The 21,107-nt window shown below is 41.1% G+C and overlaps 1 long non-coding RNA gene across 2 annotated transcripts; it reads left to right on the top strand.

Moving 5' to 3' along the window:
* Positions 1 to 1,198: 1,198 nt before the first annotated feature.
* LOC122540124 lies at positions 1,199 to 18,947 on the top strand. 2 transcript variants are annotated; one of them, XR_006309238.1, is made up of 4 exons: positions 1,199 to 1,334; positions 1,969 to 2,037; positions 3,024 to 3,141; positions 18,761 to 18,947. It is a non-coding gene; the product is annotated as an uncharacterized LOC122540124 (long non-coding RNA). The 2 variants fall into 2 exon arrangements; XR_006309239.1 differs by lacking the exon at positions 18,761 to 18,947 and adding an exon at positions 8,237 to 8,912.
* Positions 18,948 to 21,107: the final 2,160 nt, after the last annotated feature.

Here is a 21,107-nt window from a genome sequence, read left to right on the forward strand (position 1 = left end):
ATGGACTTCAGTAAGGCATTCGTCAAGGTTCCCCATGGGAGATTGGTTAGAAAAGTTAGGTCTCATGGAATACAGGGAGAACTAGCCATTTGGATACAGAACTGGCTCAAAAATAGAAGACAGAAAAGATTGTACACAGATCTCTGAAAGTTGCCACCCAGGTAAATAGTGTGGTGAAGAAGGCATATGGCGTACTGGCTTTTATTGGTAGAGGAATTGAGTTCCGGAGTACTGAGGTCATGTTGCAGTTGTATAAGAGTCTGGTGCGGCCGCATCTGGAGTATTGTGTGCAGTTTTAGTCGCCATACTATAGGAAGGATGTGGAGGCACTGGAACGGGTGCAGAGGAGGTTTACCAGGATGTTGCCTGGTATGGTAGAAAGATCGTATGAGGAAAGGCTGAGGCACTTGGGGTTGTTTTCATTGGAGAAAAGAAGGTTTAGAGGTGACTTGATAGAGGTGTACAAGATGATTAGGGGTTTAGATAGGGTCGACAGTGAGAATCCTTTTCCACGTATGGAGTCAGCTATTACAAGGGGGCATAGCTTTAAATTAAGGGGGGGTAGGTATAGGACAGATGTTAGGGGTAGGTTCTTTACTCAGCGAGTCATGAGTTCATGGAATGCCCTGCCAGTAGCAGTGGTGGACTCTCCCTCATTATGGGCATTTAAGCGGGCATTGGATAGGCATATGGAGGATAGTGGGCTAGTGTAGGTTAGGTGGGCTTGGATCGGCGCAACATCGAGGGCCCGAAGTGCCTGTACTACGCTGTATTCTTCTATGTTCTATGTTCTATGTTCTAGAAGGTGGTGGAGGGTTGTTTTTCAGACTGGAGGCCTGTGACCAGTGGAGTGTTGCAAGGATCGGTGCTGGGTCCTCTACTTTTTGTCATTTACATAAATGATTTGGATGAGCATAAGAGGTACAGTTAGTAATTTTGTAGATGACACCAAAATTGGAGGTGTAGTGAACAGTGAAGAAGGTTACCTCAGATCATTGGATTAATGTGCTGTCCATTATGTCACCTTATTAAATTTCATTGGTTTTCCTGTGTAATTAAGGTTGTGCTGACTCTTAAGAAACACACAAAAATAGCTTATTGTTGAAATTCAATTGCACAGTTTCTCCAAAGAACACAGCAGCTGTTAACCTCTGTGTTGCTGGACAAGCCTGTGCCCGACATCATAATAAACCGCTTAAATTTGCTGAAGTAGACCGTAATCCTAGTGATTCTTTTGACTGATCTCGGAACCAAGAGACCCCTACTGGGGGGTCTAAATCTTCATATGGAACCGTGACTCGTGGATTCGGCATGGACGGTTTGTGGACAGCGGTGTAAGAACCTTGATTCCTCTGCTATTGAGTGTTGAGGAATTAGTCAGCCAGACATGAGTATCTTATACCCGTTGAGTTTTCCTCTCATTCAAGTAGTAGCTGAACTGACCCCTCGCTGTCTATTGTCCATTCCAGCCCAAAAGGTTTGATCTTTGCAAGGATAAGGTTGGGGGACCCTATTTTTTTAAAAAAGGGGGAGAAGATGTTTGGGAATCCCGTTTTCAGAGATAGAAGCCGAGGGTTACAGAGGTTGAGAACTGCGTTTTTAAAGAGAGAAAAGGGCAGAGACCTTCTCAGAGTTGAAAACCCCCGATTTGGTCGGATTGGCATTGTTTAAATTGGCATTTAAATTGTTCTGTGAGATATGTGTGAGAAGATTCCGAAGAATCTGACAGTCTGCGGAAGCTTTTGGCGCCTTAAAAAAAGACATTAGGTGATAAGCAATGGCCACTAGCTGGCCCAAAAAGGTATTCAATTGGTTAATTCAGCCCGGCAATTGATTTGGCAATTAATTAGACTGTGGCAGCAATTCTGTGACAAAAGCCACAATGAATCAGTTTTGCGTTTGTGGCAGGATACTGTCACCAAATTGGGAATTGAATTAATTAATAATGGTAGCATGAAATCTATTTAGATCCTCAAGAAATGAACGTGCTCGAGTTAAACATCAACAGAAAGGAAAAGGGAAAGTAATCGGTGACTGGTAGGCAAACGTTCGATGCTTGACTACTCATTAATCTTGTTGTTTGTTGTAACTGTCGTATCTGCTTGGCTCGGCTTGTCTTGCTTTACTGTTTTGTTTTGTTCTGTTCGTTTTGGTGTTTGTTCTTTGTATATGAAATATGGAGGGTGGTTGCTGTTCTTTGTGTTTTTTTAAAAAAAGGAACAGGGACAAAAAATGTTGTTAGGAATGCTGATACAATTCTTCCTACTCGGCCGCAAGATACGAGTGTTTGTACTCAACAGGGTCCCAGTGGCCGGACAGAAAGTTCAACTGAAAGCATCTTGAGATTTAGAAAATTAGTAATATAGAATTTGCTTGCCCCAGGGTTATGACAGGTGAAACCCCATTTGATAAACACTGGACCCACATTGAGGTCCACATCATGTTTCAAGATGCCCCCTATCCATTCCAGTGCCCGACATTAGTTTTAATTGGCTAGTACAAATCTGCCCGAATTATAGTTGCTTGCTTCAGGATGCCTAAACTTTAATCAATTTGGCACACAGGACATATTGGGTAACTCTTAAAGATTCTGTTGTATTTCCCCTGGGTTGTGGGTGAATGCAGAGGCACAAAAATAACTTATCTTGAAAATATTGTTAGAATTGCAAATGGAACAGGTGAGAGGCATTAGATTTTGCACACTTGGTTAAGCAGTTAAGCCAGGATTTATGAGACTAAACTCCTTAACATTGACTGTTCTGGAATGTAATGGCCTCGTTACCCTTACAAGAAAGGAATAAACAAAATTTCATTTTTGAAATTTAACATGATTTCTTCAAGATTAAGGACCCTTCAGTAATTATGAAATGAAATATTAACTCCTGTTCTTTTTACAGGCCATGACTGCCCTACTGTAAGTTTCTAACTAATCTCTTTTATACTTAAATGAAAGCCAACCTTGTTCAATTTCAAAACAGTTGAATACAGAGGAAGACAACATTACAACCTTTTTTTTGTTTCAGACTCATTTGTTTCCACTTAATTTTAAGACTGCTGCGTTTCGTTGGTGATTGTGATGTGCCACTCATAGCTTTATAGATGGAGTCCCTTCCCTCAATGATTGGAGTTTTAATTCAAAATGTAGGTTGTGATAAATCATGTAACAAAATTAATATCCTATATTTAATATGTGTCTTTGGATTCGGCCATTATTCGTGCATTAGAAGTGTTTTTTTTAATAATTTGAGTATACAAAATCTTTTAAGGCAGCTGCAACCATTTTATGATACATAGCATTGGAAATGAGCAATGACTTGTCAGATCCACTTAATGAACCTATTCTTGGATTAAAATTAGGGGACCAGAACTGGGTAATTATAGTGCATTTCAAAGTTGGAAACTGTATACATTTTAAATATTGATTAAATGAATTTCCAATTTATGTTGATGACTTTTAAAATGTCTTAGTCACTACTTCACTCTCCACCTTTTGAATTACAGATAATGATGATTATAGTTATTATTTTTAGCAGATGGAACTCCCAAAAGCAGGGGGGTGACTGTGAATGGGTAATGAAGAAAATAAAAGGGACATAATAGACACTAAGGTTGAGGAATATACAAACAGGATTAAATCAACAATACCGTAAAATAGAGAACTTAGGTTCGGGATTCCTAGTAGAATCTTTTGAGGATGGGGATTTGGTTTCTGGATACCCACTGAGCTCCTAACATCTCCTCATTGTCCCCAGCACACCACCCATTTATTTACAGATCTTTATTTCTTTTGAAAATGAAGCATCTAGTCTTCATAGCCGATATCATGGATGAGTAGTCTGTGCTATCCTAAACTCTAATTAGATTAGATAATTCCCAGGATGAGACCCGGTTATGTTAAAGAAGCATGCCTCTGACTGCAAGACCAAACTGATTTAATTTGCTCAACATGTCCAAGGGTGATACAAATGTAAATGTAGTGAAATTCTGGCAGTAGCCTGAATACAAATGGCTTGTATTACAAGACTGAAATAGGTGGCTATCTGTCTGACAGAAGTGATATACAATTGAACAATAAACGAGAAGCTTAATTACCCTATGCTATTGCAATGTTTTCTGCCTGGAGTCACTGACATGATCCAGACCAACAGTATGAACCTGTCCAGGAATTTCCAGTCGCAAATGAGGTGAGCAATGGTTTTCTATTGGGATGGCCAGAACCGGACTGAACCACGATGCAAGTTACAGGTAAAACCAATTATATCCAGTGCCCTCGCAATCCTGAATGCTGTATGCCAGCTCTGCGAGGGTTGATTGGAACCAGAATACCCACTGGGAGCAGAACCTACCTCCGGTACCCATCTGACGACCACTGCTGAGTTACCTTTTCCCAAGGAGATTCTGAAAATGTGGAAAGACAGGTCCCAGCATTACACCTTTGATACCAGGAACATGACGACAAAATCCCACAGGGACAAATGGCTGGCCTTTGCTTTAACTTTTGAAATGAGGCCACTGGGAAGTGATCTGTCTTTAATGTTACCTTGGAAATCGACATGCTCTCATCCTAGCAAAAGGAAATTCTCCTAATATATGCTGACTTTTCATTGTGCTTTTAGTATGATGCATAATTTTGGAGCCTTGTGGGAAAATTGAAGATTTTTAACCCCCAAGGGGCCGCGTTATAGTAATGCTGTTGTGTCCAATCAATCTGGCTATTATCAAGATGTTTGGATCGTGCCGAGGAAACTGATAATGTCTCTAAAGTATTGGGCAAGTAGATGCAGCTGCCAAGCAGGCAGCCTTTGGACAGAACCCCACTGGTCCTCACTTCACCCCACCAACCTCCATGTACAGCATATCATCCATTGTCATTTCTGCCACCTCCAAACGGACCCCACCACCCAGGGATATATTTCCCTCCCCTCCCCTATCAGCATTCTGAAAAGACCACTCCCTCCGTGACTACCTCATCAGGTCCACACCGCTCCCCCACCAACCCAACCCACCTTCCCCTGCAACCGCAAGAAATGCAAAACTTGCGCCCACACCTCCCCCCCTTACTTCCCTCCAAGGCCCGAGGGATACTTCCATGTCCGCCACAAATTCACGTGCACCTCCACACACACCATCTATTGCATCCGCTGCACCCGATGTGGCCTCCTCTATATTGGGGAGACAGGCCGCCTACTTGCGGAACGTTTCAGAGAACACCTCTGGGACACCCGGACCAACCAACACAACCACCCCGTGGCTCAACACATCAACTCCCCCTCCCACTCCACCATGGACATGCAGGTCCTTGGACTCCTCCATCGCCAGACCATAGCAACACCACGGTTGGAGGAGGAGTGCCTCATCTTCCGCCTAGGAACCCTCCAACCACAAGGGATGAACTCATTTCTCCAGTTTCCTCATTTCCCCTCTTTTTTTTTTTTTTTTCCCCCCCCACCTTGTCTTAGTCAAATCCCTCGAACTCAGCACTGCATTCTTAACCTGCAATCTTCTTCCTGACCTCTCCGCCCCACCCCACTCTGGCCTATCACCCTCACCTTGACCTCCTTCTACCGCCGCTTGGGGGAGCGGCATTTCCAACGCCGCTCCCCCAAGTCCCCCCTCCCTACCTTTTATCTTGGCCTGCTGGACACACTTTCCTCATTTCTGAAGAAGGGCTTATGTCCGAAACGTCGATTCTCCTGTTTCTTGGATGCTGCCTGAACTGCTGTGCTTTTCCAGCAACACATTTTTTCAGCTCTGATCTCTAGCATCTGCAGTCCTCATTCTCTCCTCGAAGATTACTCCCTCACTACTCAAACCAGAATGTGGATGACCCCTACAAGTTTGTGTTCCTTCTTTGCCGCTACCTATTTTAATTGATTGTGTATTTTTGTATACATTTGCGCAAGGGGGAAATGGTTTATACTTTATTACAGTGGACACTCCGAGGCCTCCAACCTTTGTTGGGAAGGACACTTTCATGTCCTCCTCACCACCCCAACTGCTGCTAAGGTCGCCAAGCATTCCACTTGGGTTCTTGCAAGGGGGGAAGGGATGATGAAGATCAAACTTGCCCTGCTGTGTGGACTTGCCATTGTCAGCATTGGTGCACAAGAAGGGACAGTTTATCTGTGCGATCCTGAGCAACTGGAGACTGTGCACCAACTCTGCTGAAAGAAAATGTCCTTGTGTGCCAAGAGATTGAAATACAAAGAATGACTGCTGCAGTGGTAAACTGCATCAAAAAGATTGGATCAGTTCATTTTCAGAACAAGTTTAATTGGCCTTTACCCTGTCAAGGTGTTGTGCGCCAGTTTGATTTCAGTTGTGCTATGGGCGACCCTGGTGAGCCTTGCCCCCATTCATGTAGGTCACGCCACAAAAGAGAAAAAGGGGAAATGTTATCTTTCACTAACAATTTATTTCTCCAAAGTCACACTAGAATGTTTAGTAGGGGATGAAGTGGTTTGTTATGCCTTAACTTCAGCAAAAGTCTCTTTAACCCCTTTTCCCCTCCCAAATCCCAACGAAGAAGTATGGAATGCTTCTAAAGCGTTCACTGAATGTAATATTCCCTTCAATTATTACTTATCTCCACCTGCCAGTTTTTTTTATGGACTTCCTTCAATAAATCTGGGGTAGACTACCTCCAGGAATGAGGAAAGTGTGTCCAGCAGGCTAAGATAAAAGGTAGGGGGGAGGGGTGTTGGAAATATAGGTGGAAGGAGGTCAAGGTGAGGGTGATAGGCCGGAGTGGGGTGGGGGCGGAGAGGTCAGGAAGAAGATTGCAGGTTAGGAATTGCGACATTGGTAAGGGATAGGGGTGCACTTATATAAATGTGACTAAGACTATCCCCTGTGCTATGATCAAACGTAACAGCCAGCACTGCTACCCAGCACTACATCTCATGCTTATGCCTTAAAGAGGAGTGTGTCTCTATTACCTCTGCTATTCAGGCCCTTTGTGGAATGGGTAATAGCACCCATCTTCATTGAGACCCCTAATGGCACCCATAATCTCCCCAATTGTGGGATGGAAGGAACCAATCTGGACAATAACCACGTCTCTTACCAAAAGACCCACCTCATTTGATTGGACAACTTTCACCCTAAGTGCCTAGGACCATACTATGCATTCATGGACGATCCAGATACTCAAGAAAATCACAAAGATAGGCCTGCTTCTTATTGGGCCGGTCCCTCCTTTATCTATACTAAACCTGGTTATTATTATCTCTTTAACCATGCAGCATGGTGGCACAGTGGTTAGCACTGATGCCTCACAGCGCCAGAGACCCGCGTTCAATTCCCGCCTCAGGCAACTGTCAGTGTGAAGTTTGCACATTCTCCCCGTGTCTGCGTGGGTTTCCTCCGGGTGCTCCAGTTTCCTCCCACAGTCCAAAGATGTGCAGGTTAGGTGAATTGGCCATGCTAAATTGCCCGCAGTGTTAGGTGAAGGGGTAAATGTAGGGGAATGGGCCTGGGTTGGTTGGGGGTCGGTGTGGACTTGTTGGGCCAAAGGGCCTGTTTCCACACTAAGTAATCTTTTTTTTTTAAAAAAAAAGACTAATCTAAATGCAACTAATTACCTTTTCATGAATAAAATAAGTACTCCTTGCCGTAGCCATAGGAACACTTTTTTTTCAAACCATGGTTCCTTGTTCAATTACCTGGCAATGAGATTGAGATTCCCGTGTCAAGTGTTCAGTCTCCCCTGCATTCTGCGCAGGTTGGAAGAATCCAAAGGCTTTAAGAAACATTAAAACTCACTCTTTAAGAAATGCATATCCCAGTATTTTTTTTTTTTGCAGGATGATTTGTGGGAATTATTAGCCATTAAAACTGTAACTATCTCTTTGTAGTTTCACCTTCTTGGTTAATGAGACAACTCCTGCATTATCAGGAGTTAGGGACATGCTTCCAGAATTGTGCCTATTTACCCAACAAAACTGGTATGCCATCAATTACATACATGCAAAGGATGTTGGAGTTTGTGCCATAGTCAAAATGCCTCATCTGGTTCACTGACCTCATCGAAAATATTACTAGGCATGTAGATAACATCCGCATCTTTGTCAGTCAAATGAATGAGGGTGTAGGATGAGGAGATTGGGGTTTTGGCTCATGGTACAACTGGCTGATCAATCTGGCTATGTATGCTGCTATTGTTTTAGTTGGTCTTTTTGTTGGCATTGCCATTTGTTAAGTGTATTATTGCTAAAATATTAACTTCTATTGACAGCATTGGTTCTACCCAGAAAATGCTTCTTCTCCACTTAGATGAAGATGAGGAAGCGCTATTGCCAGCCCTGGTCCCCCTCCCCAGGAGGAGAAAGTATGACAATCTTTGGCTGCCATTCAATTGGATTAATCTGATCTGTGCCCTCACATTTATAGTGTGGTCATGGAATGACCAAAGAGGGGAGATGATGATCTAAAATCTAGATTTAAGCTGTTGTCAGGAGTAACAAATCTATGCAAGCTTTTATTAATAACAAAATGGATTTTTAATATAAAATAACAAAAATGGCTTCAGGATTGATATCGTGCTAAAATGGTTGAAAGCTGCATTCCTGCTTTGCTGAGCTGGCTGAATTAAAAGATAAAGCAGACAATGAAGTCTTCATAAAATGAATCATAAAACATTAAGTGACCACCCTGACTAACCTTGAACCACAAGCATGAGACATAATGTGCATAAGACAATACTGTTTCTCAGGAAATATCATTTGGATTAACCTGCTGTCCATTATGTCACCTTTTATATTTAATTGGTTTTCCTTTGTAATTGAGGTTATACTGTTTCTTAAGAACATATAAAAATGGCTTATTGTTCAAATTCAATTGTGCAGTTTCTCCAAAGAACACAGAAACTGTTAACCTCTGTGTTGCTGGACAAACCTGTGCTCGACGTTGTAATAAACTACTGAACCTTGCTGAAATGGACTGTAACCCTAGTGATTCTTTTGACCGATCTTGGAACTGAGAGACCCCTCTTCTGGGGTCTAGACCTTCACAGATTATTCTGTTCTGTATGATGGGGCCACATGTTGCAAGTATTGAAACCATTCCTTTTTAATCCATGCATGTACCTGTATTCTATCTTTGAGAGGAGAATGATCATGAATACATTGAGGTATTTTCAAGTTATTATTGATGAGGTTCAATTTGTCAGTCCCTTATATGTTGGGTATTTGGTAATCAAGGAGTTTGGGAAGGACTGAAAGGGGCATACTGACACAAATGGAATAAAGAACCTGGTCAAACAATGAAGTCAGCAAACAGAACATTTAGAATTTAGGAGAGCATTTTTTTCAGTCAAATTTATCTATACATCTGTCCATTCATCCACCCATCCATTCAGTTTTTTGTCTCTGTCTCTATCTGTCGATCTTTCTATCACAATATAATGTGTTGTGGCGATCTTCCAATGAATTGTTGCTGTTCACTTAGCGTCTGAAACTGCAATTATTGTTTTTGCTAAGAGTAGAGAACAGTTCTCCAAGTTAAATAACTGAGAAAATAAAATTGACTGCAGCATTTGAATTTAGCTTTCCGCCGAGTGGTCAATGGTAAGAAAACATATCTTTTGATTTACTGCAGAAACCACAGATGCTTCCAATAAATGACAGTTCACTCAACAACAATGTCTGTCATCTGCTTGATTGCAGCCAACTACTGTGTCTGGCAGATTAAGTGGAATTTGAATCAACAAAAATGAAATCTAAACACAGACTATAACTTTCCATTTACACACAATGACACATTTCACTTGACATTTTAAAAGAAGTCACTGTGCCTGTCTGAAAGCATGAAATTGACGGTACAACAGGTGCTAAACTTGACCTACTTTTGGGAAATAAGGCAGGACAAGTGACTGAGGTGTCAGAGGGGGAGCACTTTGGGGCCAGCGACCATAAATCTATTAGTTTTAAAATAGTGATGGAAAAGGATAGACCAGATCTAAAAGTTGAAGTTCTAAATTGGAGAAAGGCCAATTTTGCCGATATTAGGCAAGAACTTTCAAAAGCTGATTGGCAGCAGATATTCGCAGGTAAAGGGATGGCTGGAAAATGTGAAGCCTTCAGAAATGAGATAACGAGAATCCAGAGAAAATATATTCCTGGTGAAAGGAAGGCTGGTAGGTATAGGGAATGCTGGATAACTAAAGAAATTGAGGGTTTGGTTAAGAAAAAGAAGGAAGCGTGTATAAGGATAGATCGAGTGAATCCTTGGAGTATAAAGGAAGTGGGAGTATACTTAAGAGAGGAATCAGGAGGGCAAAATGGGGACAGGAGGTAGCTTTGGCAAATTCAATTAAGGAGAATCCAAAGAGTTTTTACAAATGCGTTAAGGACAAAAGGGTATCTAGGAAGAGAATAGGGCCCCTCAAAGATCAACAAGGCGGCCTTTGTATGGAGCCGCAGAAAATGGGGGAGATACTAAATGAGCATTTTGCATCAGTATTTACTGTGGAAAAGGATATGGAAGATATAGACTGCAGGGAAATAGATGGCAAAATGTCCAGATTACAGAGGAGGAAGTGCTGGATGTCTTGAAATGGTTAAAAGTGGATAAATCCCCAGAACCTGATCAGGTGTACCCGAGAACTCTGTGGGAAGCTAGAGAAGTGATTGCTGGGCCTCTTGCTGAGATATTTGTATAATCAATAGTCACAGGTGAGGTGCTGGAAGACTGGAGGTTGGCAAACGTGGTGCCACTGTTTAAGAAGGGCGGTAAGGACAAGCCAGGGAACTATAGACCAGTGAGCCTGACGTCAGTGTTGGGCAAGTTGTTGGAGGGAACCCTGAGGGACAAGAGTGTATACCTATTTGGATAGGCAGGGATTGATTAGGGATAGTCAACATGGCTTTGTGCATGGGACATGTCTTGATTGAGTTTTTTGAAGAAGTAACAAAGAGGATTGATGAGGGCAAAGTGATAGATGTGATCTATATGAACTTCAGTAAGGTGTTCGACAAGGCTCCGCATGGGAGACTGATTAGCAAGGTTAGATCTCACGGAATACAGGGAGAACTCGCCATTTGGATACAGAACTGGCTCAAAGGTAGAAGACAGAGGGTGGTGGTGAAGGGTTGCTTTTCAGACTGGAGGCCTGTGACCAGTGGAGTGCCACAAGGATCGGTGGTGGGTCCTCTCCATTTTCTCATTTACATAAATGATTTGGATGTGAGCATAAGAGGTACAGTTAATAAGTTTGCAGATGACACCAAAATTGGAGGTGTAGTTGACAGCGAAGAGGGTTACCTCCGATTACAACAGGATGTGGACCAGATGGGTGAATGGGCTGAGAAATGGCAGATGGAACTTAATTCTGATAAATGCGAGGTGCTGCATTTTGGGAAAGCAAATCTTGGAAGGATTATACACTAGGGAGTGTTGCTGAACAAAGAGACCTCTGAGTGCAGGTTCATAGTTCCTTGAAAGTGGAGTCGCAGGTAGATAGGATAGTGAGAAGGCATTTGGTATGCTTTCCTTTATTGGTCAGAGTATTGAGTACAGGAGTTGGGAGGTCATGTTGCGGCTGTACAGGACACTGGTTAGGCCACTGTTGGAATATTGTGTGCAATTCTGGTCTCCTTCCTATCGGAAGGATGTTGTGAAACTTGAAAGGGTTCAGAAAAGATTTACAAGAATGTTGCCAGGGTAGGAGGATTTGTGCTGTAGGGAGAGGCTGAACAGTCTGGGGATGTTTTCCCTGGAGCCTGGAGGCTGAGGGGTGACCTTAGAGGTTTACAAAATTGAGGGGCAAGGATAGGGTAAATAGGCAAAGAGTTTTTCCCTGTGGTCAGGGAGTCCAGAACTAGAGGGCATATGTTTAGGGTGAGAGGGGAAAGATATCAAAGATTTACGGGGAAGCTTTTTCATACAGAGGGTGGTACATGTATGGAATGAGCTGCCAGAGGAAGTGGTGGAGGCTGGTACAATTGCAACATTTAAGAGGCATTTGGATGGGTATATGGATAAGAAGGCTTTGGAGGGATATGGGCCTGGTGCTTGCAGGTGGGACTAGATTGGGTTGGGATATCTGTTCAGCATGGACGGTTTGGACCAAAGGGTCTGTTTCCATACTGTACATGTCTATGACTCTGACTCTATTTCTATTCTTTCCAAACAAAGGATACTCCGGTTAGTGAACCCTGTTTATTAAACATGTTAAAAGAGCAATAACATTAGGTCAATTGATCAAAACTCGCACCGCCATTACGTTAGTTATCATCTCAAAGTAACCTTACAAATTGGAGTTGGCTAGAACTGGCACAGCTTCTTGAAACATTCTTTATTGAAACTGAGTTGGGGGCGGGGGGGGGTGTCTTCCTATATGGTTAGCAGTGGTGCAATGTAATGTGTAACTGTGTTGATTTCCATTACTTTACAGTCCATGTCGCAGCTGCCAATGAACAGGGAAATGTTTTGTTTGCGACCTACATCAGTGGCATTTATTAATGCGACTGCATGTAATTTATCACACACTCTTGTTCCCAATAATATTGCTTGATTGACAACTGGTCCCCACACAGCGATGATTAGATGCTGAGAAACATTTTTACTTATCGACGGATCTGTTTCGATTCATTAAATTCCATTTTAAAAGTTTATCTGAATTTCATTGTTAACTCAATGTTTAATTATCCAGCATGTGGTTTTCCTATAATGCACAGTTCCAAAGACCGTCTTAGTGCTGGACCAATTTTGAGAAATGTTGTGCAATGTGAGGAGACTTTTCTTCTCTCCAGGCCCATACTGTAGATTGATACACACCCTCCTTCCATATTAGGTTGTCAAAACTGAATTTAGAAACACCTATTATAAATTGTTATTTTTGCAGTGTGTCAGAAACTTGAACTTCCTGAAAAAAACACCTTTCCAGTATTTTTGCATTTGCTGATAATATCATTAAAACAAAAAATGTTCAACCACTTAAGTAAATACAGAAGTGGAGCGAGTAAAGTTCCAATTGATTGAATGCAATGTTGTGTTATGAGCCAGGCCAGACCCCCTCAAAACCTTTAAAGAAGGAAGCCCAGTTCCTAACCTTTCTAGTTGTTTGAAGCAAGTGCATAGTGATCATCTTAGGAGTGATGCAGCTGGTCAAAACTTCTCGGTTTTAAACAAAACAGAAATTATTTCTGGAGTGCAAAATGAAACACATATAAAAGAGAACAGAATGCAGAATAACAATCTATCTGAAAACCTAAAAGGCTATCCCAAATTATGGTGCTGTTCAAAATGTCTGCAACAGTCCCATAAACACCCCCTTGGCAAAACATTAAAATCACACAAGTTCTTGCAGGAGACAGAGATGGCAGAGAGATTTAGCTTGGAGCACATTATCCCATGTAGTTATTTCTTGAATTCGCCAGCTTAATCTGACCAACAGCTGTGAACAGCCAGACTGCTAAAATCAAAAGAATTGGCCACTCCCCTTTCATTGCTAAAGTTTTTTTTTGAAAACCTTTTCCAATTAGATAAAACCAGATATAACGGAATATATGCATTGACGATCCCTCTGAAAACAAAATCCAAGGACCTTGTTAAAGGAGCAGCATCTTCACAATCAAACTATGGTCTGCACCAGATTTCAAGCTGTCCAATTGTACGTTCATCATTAAAATTAGGCAACATTTTCAATCATACTATTCAGTAATGCAAGTATTCCAATACAGATAAATGTCCACATTTAAGAATGAACTTGTGTAAATATGAGCCCATTGACATGAACCAGAATGATGTATAGATCAGAAGTAAATTGTAATTGCTGCTCAGTATTAATTGTTTTTACCTATATGAGGCTACGTATTTAAAAATAATGACTGCAGGTGCTGGAAACCAGATTCTGGATTAGAGTGGTGCTGGAAAAGCACAGCAGTTCAGGCAGCATCCGAGAAGCAGGAAAATCGATGTTTCGGGCAAAAGCCCTTCATCAGGAATAGAGCATGGGGTTTTTGCCCGAGACACGATTTTCCTGCTCCTCGGATGCTGCCTGAACTGCTGTGCTTTTCCAGCACCACTCTAATCCAGAATCCCGTAGCCTCATATACAAGGCCGCTGTTCATTTCTTATTTCTTATTAATTTAATCTTTAGCTTGTCTGATGGTGAACGGTTTAGGTGGATTCTAAGTTGAAGCTTTTTTGAGATGTTTAATTTTTCGTTCTGTTGAAAGTGTTTGCAGAGCCAGTTCTGCTGCAAACTCATCGCTGGCGTTCAGCGTTGTCATTTGGCGATCTTTGTTCTGTTGAGAAGAGTATGTGCTTTTGAAGCTGTTTCTGGTTTCGATATTGGTTTTGCATTGTAAACCTTATTGGTGACAGTGAACTGCTCCAGTTTCCTAACTGAGTGCAATCAGCATGCGAGTTGAAATTTCCTGAAGCCGAATATTAGGCGCAGTACAGATCGGAAATTGAGATGCGCCCTCAGGCTTAATTATCAGTAGTAATTGCAGATTAACGGTGCAAACATCAATAGTAGCTTAAACGGCAAATACAGAATTCAATTACCGACTTCGATCACAAGATCTGTCATTAAACACTTCACAAGTCATAGAGAAACGTAAATAGAATTTCAAAAATATAATGCTCTAATAGTTCTTGATATTGAGCAAAATGTCATTATGATTCAACAATCAATTCCGCTTTTAATTCTGCTGAACAGGACACATTTATTTTGGCTCGAAAAGAGAATTGACAGTGAATGTTTTAGCAATTCCATGAAGACTAGATCGGTTGATCAGTTTTGCAAGTAACTTGAACTAATTAATTGATATGTCCCTGATTGGACTAGAGTTTTGGGAATAAAACTAAGTCTTTTCAAGAGTTACTCGTTACAAAACAACCGATATAGTGCATTTTGCCAAGGCTAGATTTGGAATTAATTAAAATAATCCATTCCTAAACTGACCATGGGAACACTTGCTGTGAATGCAGAGAATATGTTATGTATCTATCTGTTCAAGACATATGCAGTTTACACTTTTACAAAAGGCAGTAACTAAATAATAGTAAAATACGTTGTTTATTTCAAGCAATGCAAATAGAGTAATATTCATTTTAATTAATATGCTTGACTGAATGCAAAAACATTCATAAAAAAAATTCTGAAGGATATTGCTCAGATTGGTTAAACGCATGACCATTTATTTAGACATCAGTTAAATCGGACAATGCTCGTCAGAAACAGGTTTTTAATCCATGCATTTCTCCCATTATTCTTCACTACAAAGTGACTAATAAGAAAATTAATATGCAATAGCAAAGTAAACCTGACAGTAAACTTTTGTCCTAAATTATTCAACATAAATGCATTTCTACAATGGGATGCAATATTTGTTTTTTTATACAGTGCGTGCAAAATCTCCAGGTTCAAGAAACGTTTTAAAAATATGTACAATTAATCAAGAGAATAATTTTATCTTCTTCTGAGCTATGCTTAGATTGGTGAAATATCCGAGCTCAATGATTTTGTTATTTACAATGAGTTATTAAGATTATTATATAAATGGGTAATCTGTACTCATTTCGAAAGCATTCTGGTTCACATTAATGCTTACCCTCTGGCTGGTTCCTGATTTCAAAGTTAAATTACAGTGAATTTGTAACATTTGACTTGACAAGTTGAATAGATACATCTCGGATCAACGCTGTTGTATTGGTTATGTCTGCGCTATTTGACTGTCTTAGCAACCGATCTTCCTGATTGGTTGTAAACTGCCCAGTTCGATCTCCCGTTTCTCAGACAGTTCAATTTCATCGAGTACTTGGTGGGCGGCACGGTGGCACAGTGGTTAGCACTGCTGCCTCGCAGCGCCAGAGACCCGGGTTCAATTCCCGACTCAGGCGACTGACTGTGTGGAGTTTGCACGTTCTCCCCGTGTCTGCGTGGGTTTCCTCCGGGGGCTCCGGTTTCCTCCCACAGTCACAAAGATGTGCAAGTCAGGTGAATTGGCCATGCTAAATTGCCCGTAGTGTTAGGTAAAGGGGTAAATGTAGGGGTATGGGTGGGTTACGCTTCGGCGGGTCGGTGTGGACTTGTTGGGCCGAAGGGCCTGTTTCCACACTGTAAGTAATCTAATCTAATCACTTCTTATATCTGTCGGAAATGTAATATTTGATTAGAGCCCTCGGGAATGACAGCCCTGCCCAAAATGTTATAATTAGATCTAACACTTCAAAAACAAAAGACAGACTGCAGGAATTTTGAAATCGGTTATTAGAAATATTGGGAGTTTTTGATTGAGCGAGGCAGATGGAATGATGCTGGATTTGTCATTCGTGCCTCAGCTGTCTGTGACAAGTTCAGTGGCATGTAGTACAATCAGAAAATATTGTGCATCTCTTTTTTGAAGACCATTGGTTAAGTGTTACTGGCAAAGGTCAAATTACCCCTCAAACGATTTTAATCTTTTTCAATGATAGCAAAACATCTTCTGTTGAAACACGTACAAAGCTATTGGCTAGGGAGTTTCAGGCTTGTGATCCACTGACAATGAAGTTATTACAATGCGATTCTTTGTCTTACAGAGTAGGTATGTTTTGGAGGTACGATCAAAATATTGATTATTGCAGTGTTACTTTAATAGTGTAAACACTCTGTAACTATCCCTAAGGGCTGGAAGGTGTTAACGATTAATATGATTTATGCATTTTCAAACAGATGAACTGTTTTGTCCGAGGTAATATCGAAATCATTGTGTTCAGGTCTCTTGTTGCGAAATAATAGTACCCCTGATTCTGAGCCCGTAGGGTTGTGTTCAAGTTCAACCTGTTACACAGGTATATAATATCAAGTTTTTTTGTGTGTATTGTTTGAATTCCACACAGTCCTCCGAAATCTATTAAATGGCTGTCTTGACATTTGCCTGTTAGATGTTAGACGCCATTTGGGGTTTAGTAGCATTTTTTAAAATCCCTATTCATTCGTGGGATTTGGCCTTGCGATCTGGACTTAATTGAGTAATTCTCCAAAGAAATCTTAACTTATGACTTGCTATTCTATCAATAGCATTTATATCTAACCCAAAATAAATAGTTTCCTCAGCACATTTGATGACACAATATCCTCCGGAAACTTGTTCTGTACACTCTCCGCACTGTGTGAAAAGGTTGTCCCTTAAATCCCTTTTAAATCTTTTCCCTCTCACCTTAAACCTAAGGCCTTTGGTTTTGGGTCCCTCACTCTAACCAATCGCTCCCCATGATTTTATAAATGTCGTCTGTAATGTCACCCTTCAGCCTTCCACACTCCAGGGAAAATAGCCCCAGGCGATTCTAGTCTGAAAACGCCCGATCTCCTCGGAAGCTAAGCAGACTCCGGCCTGGTTAGGATGGGAGACTGCCTGGGAATACTAGGTACAGTAGGCTTTAGGGCGGGACTGTGGCTCAGTGGTTAGCACTGCTGCCTTACAGTGCCAGGGACCCGCATTCAATTCCCGCCGAGCAACAGGCTGTGTGGTGTTTGCACGTTCTCCCCGTGTCTGCATGGGTTTGCTCTGGTTCCCTCCCACAGCCCAAAGATGTGCAGGTTAGGTGAATTGGCCATATTGAATTGTCGGTAGTCCTAGGTGGATAAGTCAGGGATAAATGTAGGGGAATGGGTGTGGGTGGGTTGCTCTTAGGGGGGTAGGTGTTGGGCTTGTTGGGCTGAGGGGCCTGTTTCCATACTTTAGGGAATCTAATCTAAACAAACTATTTAGCATCTCCCTATAGCCCTTACAACTCCCAATAATATTTAGCCTGATTGTTTACTGTTCAATGAGTGATGGACATCTGGTACTCTCTGCCACAGCAAATGCTTAATGTCAAAACATTGAAGATGTTCAACAAATACTTTTTTTTTCAGGATGAAGGTAACAGAGGGCTTGTGGAGAAAGTGCCAGCATGGGGGGCATGTTGGTTCAGTGGTTAGTGCTGCTGCCTCACAGCACAAAGGGTCTCAGGTTTGATTCCAGCCTTGGGTGTCTGTCTGTCTGTCTGTCTGTGTGGGTTTCCTCACACTCTCAACCCCCAACCCAGACAGACAAAAAACACACATACACCCATATATTTTGTGGGGTGAATTTGTACTTGCAGAGTTACATTTGTACTTTGCTCAAAACTGCACAAATTCATGTAAAACTCTGTTATCTCACTTTTTAGATTAGAATCAATCTAAACATTATGGCATAGTCAGAGAACACGGGGGATAACACCTTCAACATATTGTCTAGCTAATATCCATTGTTACAGCTAACCTGAAAATGCAACTTTTAAAACAAGGTTTGTGATTTGCACATGAAAGAAGTGAAACTATCATGATATTCGAACAGATGAAAGATGCAACAGACAAATCAAGGTATTTTTCAATGTATAATTTCAGTTACATCACACTGTAAATTTTTGCTATAAATTCTGTGCCTTAGAATTGTGTCCTCCACAATCACCTGATGAAGGAGCGGCGCTCCGAAAGCTAGTGTGCTTCCAATTAAACCTGTTGGACTATAACCTGGTGCTGTGATTTTTAATCAAATTGTAAAGTGGGGCCTTTGTTTTGCTGAGAAAAATGTATTAGGTACAACAACTGCAATGATGAATCTACATAGAGCATGGAACTGAGATGGAGCCATACATGCAGAGAATCTGCAAGGTGACCTCACATTGTTTAATTTCAGGTTATGATGGTATTACTTCAATTCAGAGAAGGGGAAAATGTGACCTTCCTGAGTAGGAATGCTCTAATGGTCCCCTTCTCTTATTTTATTTCTTCTCACAGAAAAGTGTAAGAGTTGAAAACCCCTTAGTCATCTTTACCACTCATGGAAGATTGTTGTCAAGGATTCATTTGAAAGCCCCTCTGCCTGTATCAATAACCAGAAGAGACACCAGTGCCAGCAGCTTGTGTGAGCAGAATAGTTTTGAAATAAGGATCACATTTCTGACAATTCTCCTTTTCTCATGAGTTTAACTATTACATAGATTTTAAAAAATCAACTTTAATGTTATTATTCTACTGATTATTTGACTTTTTTTATTTGTCATAAGATATGTGCTTGTTGGGTATTTGTGTGCGTGTGTGTCAGAAAGTGCATGTATCTTGTTTGTATACAAATTAAACATACTTTAGCTCTTTTCTTAGCTATTTTCTGAAAATCTGGGTGCCACCAAGTTTGTAATAAAGTATTAACCATTCCTTCCTTGCCCAAGTGTGTACAATAATGCACATCATCAATTAAAATGACAACAGCAAAGAAAGAACACAAAACTATCCAGCAGGGGTCACCCACATTTTGGTTTGAGTATTGAGGGGGCATGCCATTTGAGGCCATAGTTTGTGCTCATTAGCAGGGGCATCCCCTGTGGTTTCTGTACCTTACCCAGGTCTGGCATATCCATCTTTATATTGTCTCTATCCAGGTTTTGCTGGGAACCCAATGCGACCAGAAGTTTGGAATGCAAGGCTGCTTGTTGGGCAGCAGCATCTATCTGCTCATCTCTTTGGAGACTGTATCAGTTGCTTCAATGTGAGCCAATCATCTTGATAACTGCCAGATTTGATTGAACAAAACAACAATACTACCATTAGCATTAAAAAACCTCCTATGTTCCCACAAGGCTCCGTAATTGTGGGTTACACGCAAAGCACAATGAGAGTCAATGTATGTTTGCAGAATTTCCTTTTGCTAGGATGCAAGCATGTCGATCCCTGCATTAGCTGCAAGTAGTCATGATTTGGAGATGCCGGTGTTGGACTGGGGTGTACAAAGTTAAAAATCACACAACATCAGGTTATAGTCCAACAGGTTTAATTGGAAGCACACTAGCTTTCGGAGCGACGCCACTTATTACAGACAGATGGCCACTTATTTCAGTCTTATAACACAAGCAATTCTTATTCAGGTCACTCCTAGAATTTTGCTGCCTTTACATCTGTATTGATCTGTGGTCATATTGTGCAAATGGGGCTAATTTCTCCATGTGGTCAGGGGCTTGGTTCATGAACATTACTCTGATTCCCGGGATATTCCCAGGCTTAGGATGGCTCAGGCTGTTCACTCCCACAGCGTCGGCTATGAAACTGGTTTTCGGGATTATTCTTCTTCAGTGTAAGGGAAGTTTTATAATCGAGGGTGTGCTGGGGACTGTCAGGAGATGTTGGGCTCAGTGGGTATCCAGGAATAAAATCCCCATCCCTCATCTGTGTCATCCCCTTCCTCCAATAGGGTTACTATGCCAACCATAGGCTCAGGATTCTGTGCAGAATGTAAGTTCTCTTCTTTTTTTACAGTGTTGTTGCTTTAACCTTTTAAAAATATATTCCTCAGCCTTAGTGACCTGACACTGTTTCTTCTGTTCTCTTTTGTTTTTCATCTATACATTTACACTCGGCTTTTAACATCTCCCAACTTTTGGGAGTTCCATCTACTGTACATACCTCTAACCCCCAATCACATCCTTAATTCCTCCAACTTGCCAGTAAGGTATCATTCCATTTACTATCAGCTTTATCCTTCCATTCTTTAATTAGCAATGAATGAACGCAGCCATGCTTCAAATTAACCATGAGGCAATGACACAGGTCACCAATCAATCCTCCAATTAATTCTGATTTTGTGATTCAGGGCTGATACAGTTTTTTTTAAAATAATTAACATGATCATTGTCTATAATTGAGAGGTGGAAACTGAACAAATGACTAAGACATTTTAAAAGTCATCAATATAAACTGGAAATCCATTTATTTAAAATCCAATTTTAAAATATAAAATATACACAGTTACCAACTCTGAAATCCATTATAATTACCTGGTTCTGGTCCCTTAATTTAAATCCCAGATTAGGTTCCTTTAGCAATCCCGACAAGTCATTGCTCATTTGCAATGTTATAGGCTGTGAAATGACTGCAGTTATATTAAAAGGTCTTGTTAACTCACGTGGTAACAGAATACATCTAATGCACAAATAATGGTTCGGTCCAAAGACAAAGATATAAACAATATGATATTAATTTTTGTTTCATGATTTTTCACAATATAATATTGAACTGAAACTTCAATTGTCAGTGAGGGAGGGAAATTGACATAGAATAAAGCTACTAGGAGAAAGTGAGGACTGCAGATGCT

This window comes from Chiloscyllium plagiosum, chromosome 34, assembly GCF_004010195.1.
Source record: "Chiloscyllium plagiosum isolate BGI_BamShark_2017 chromosome 34, ASM401019v2, whole genome shotgun sequence".
NCBI classification, from domain to species: Eukaryota; Metazoa; Chordata; class Chondrichthyes; order Orectolobiformes; family Hemiscylliidae; genus Chiloscyllium; species Chiloscyllium plagiosum.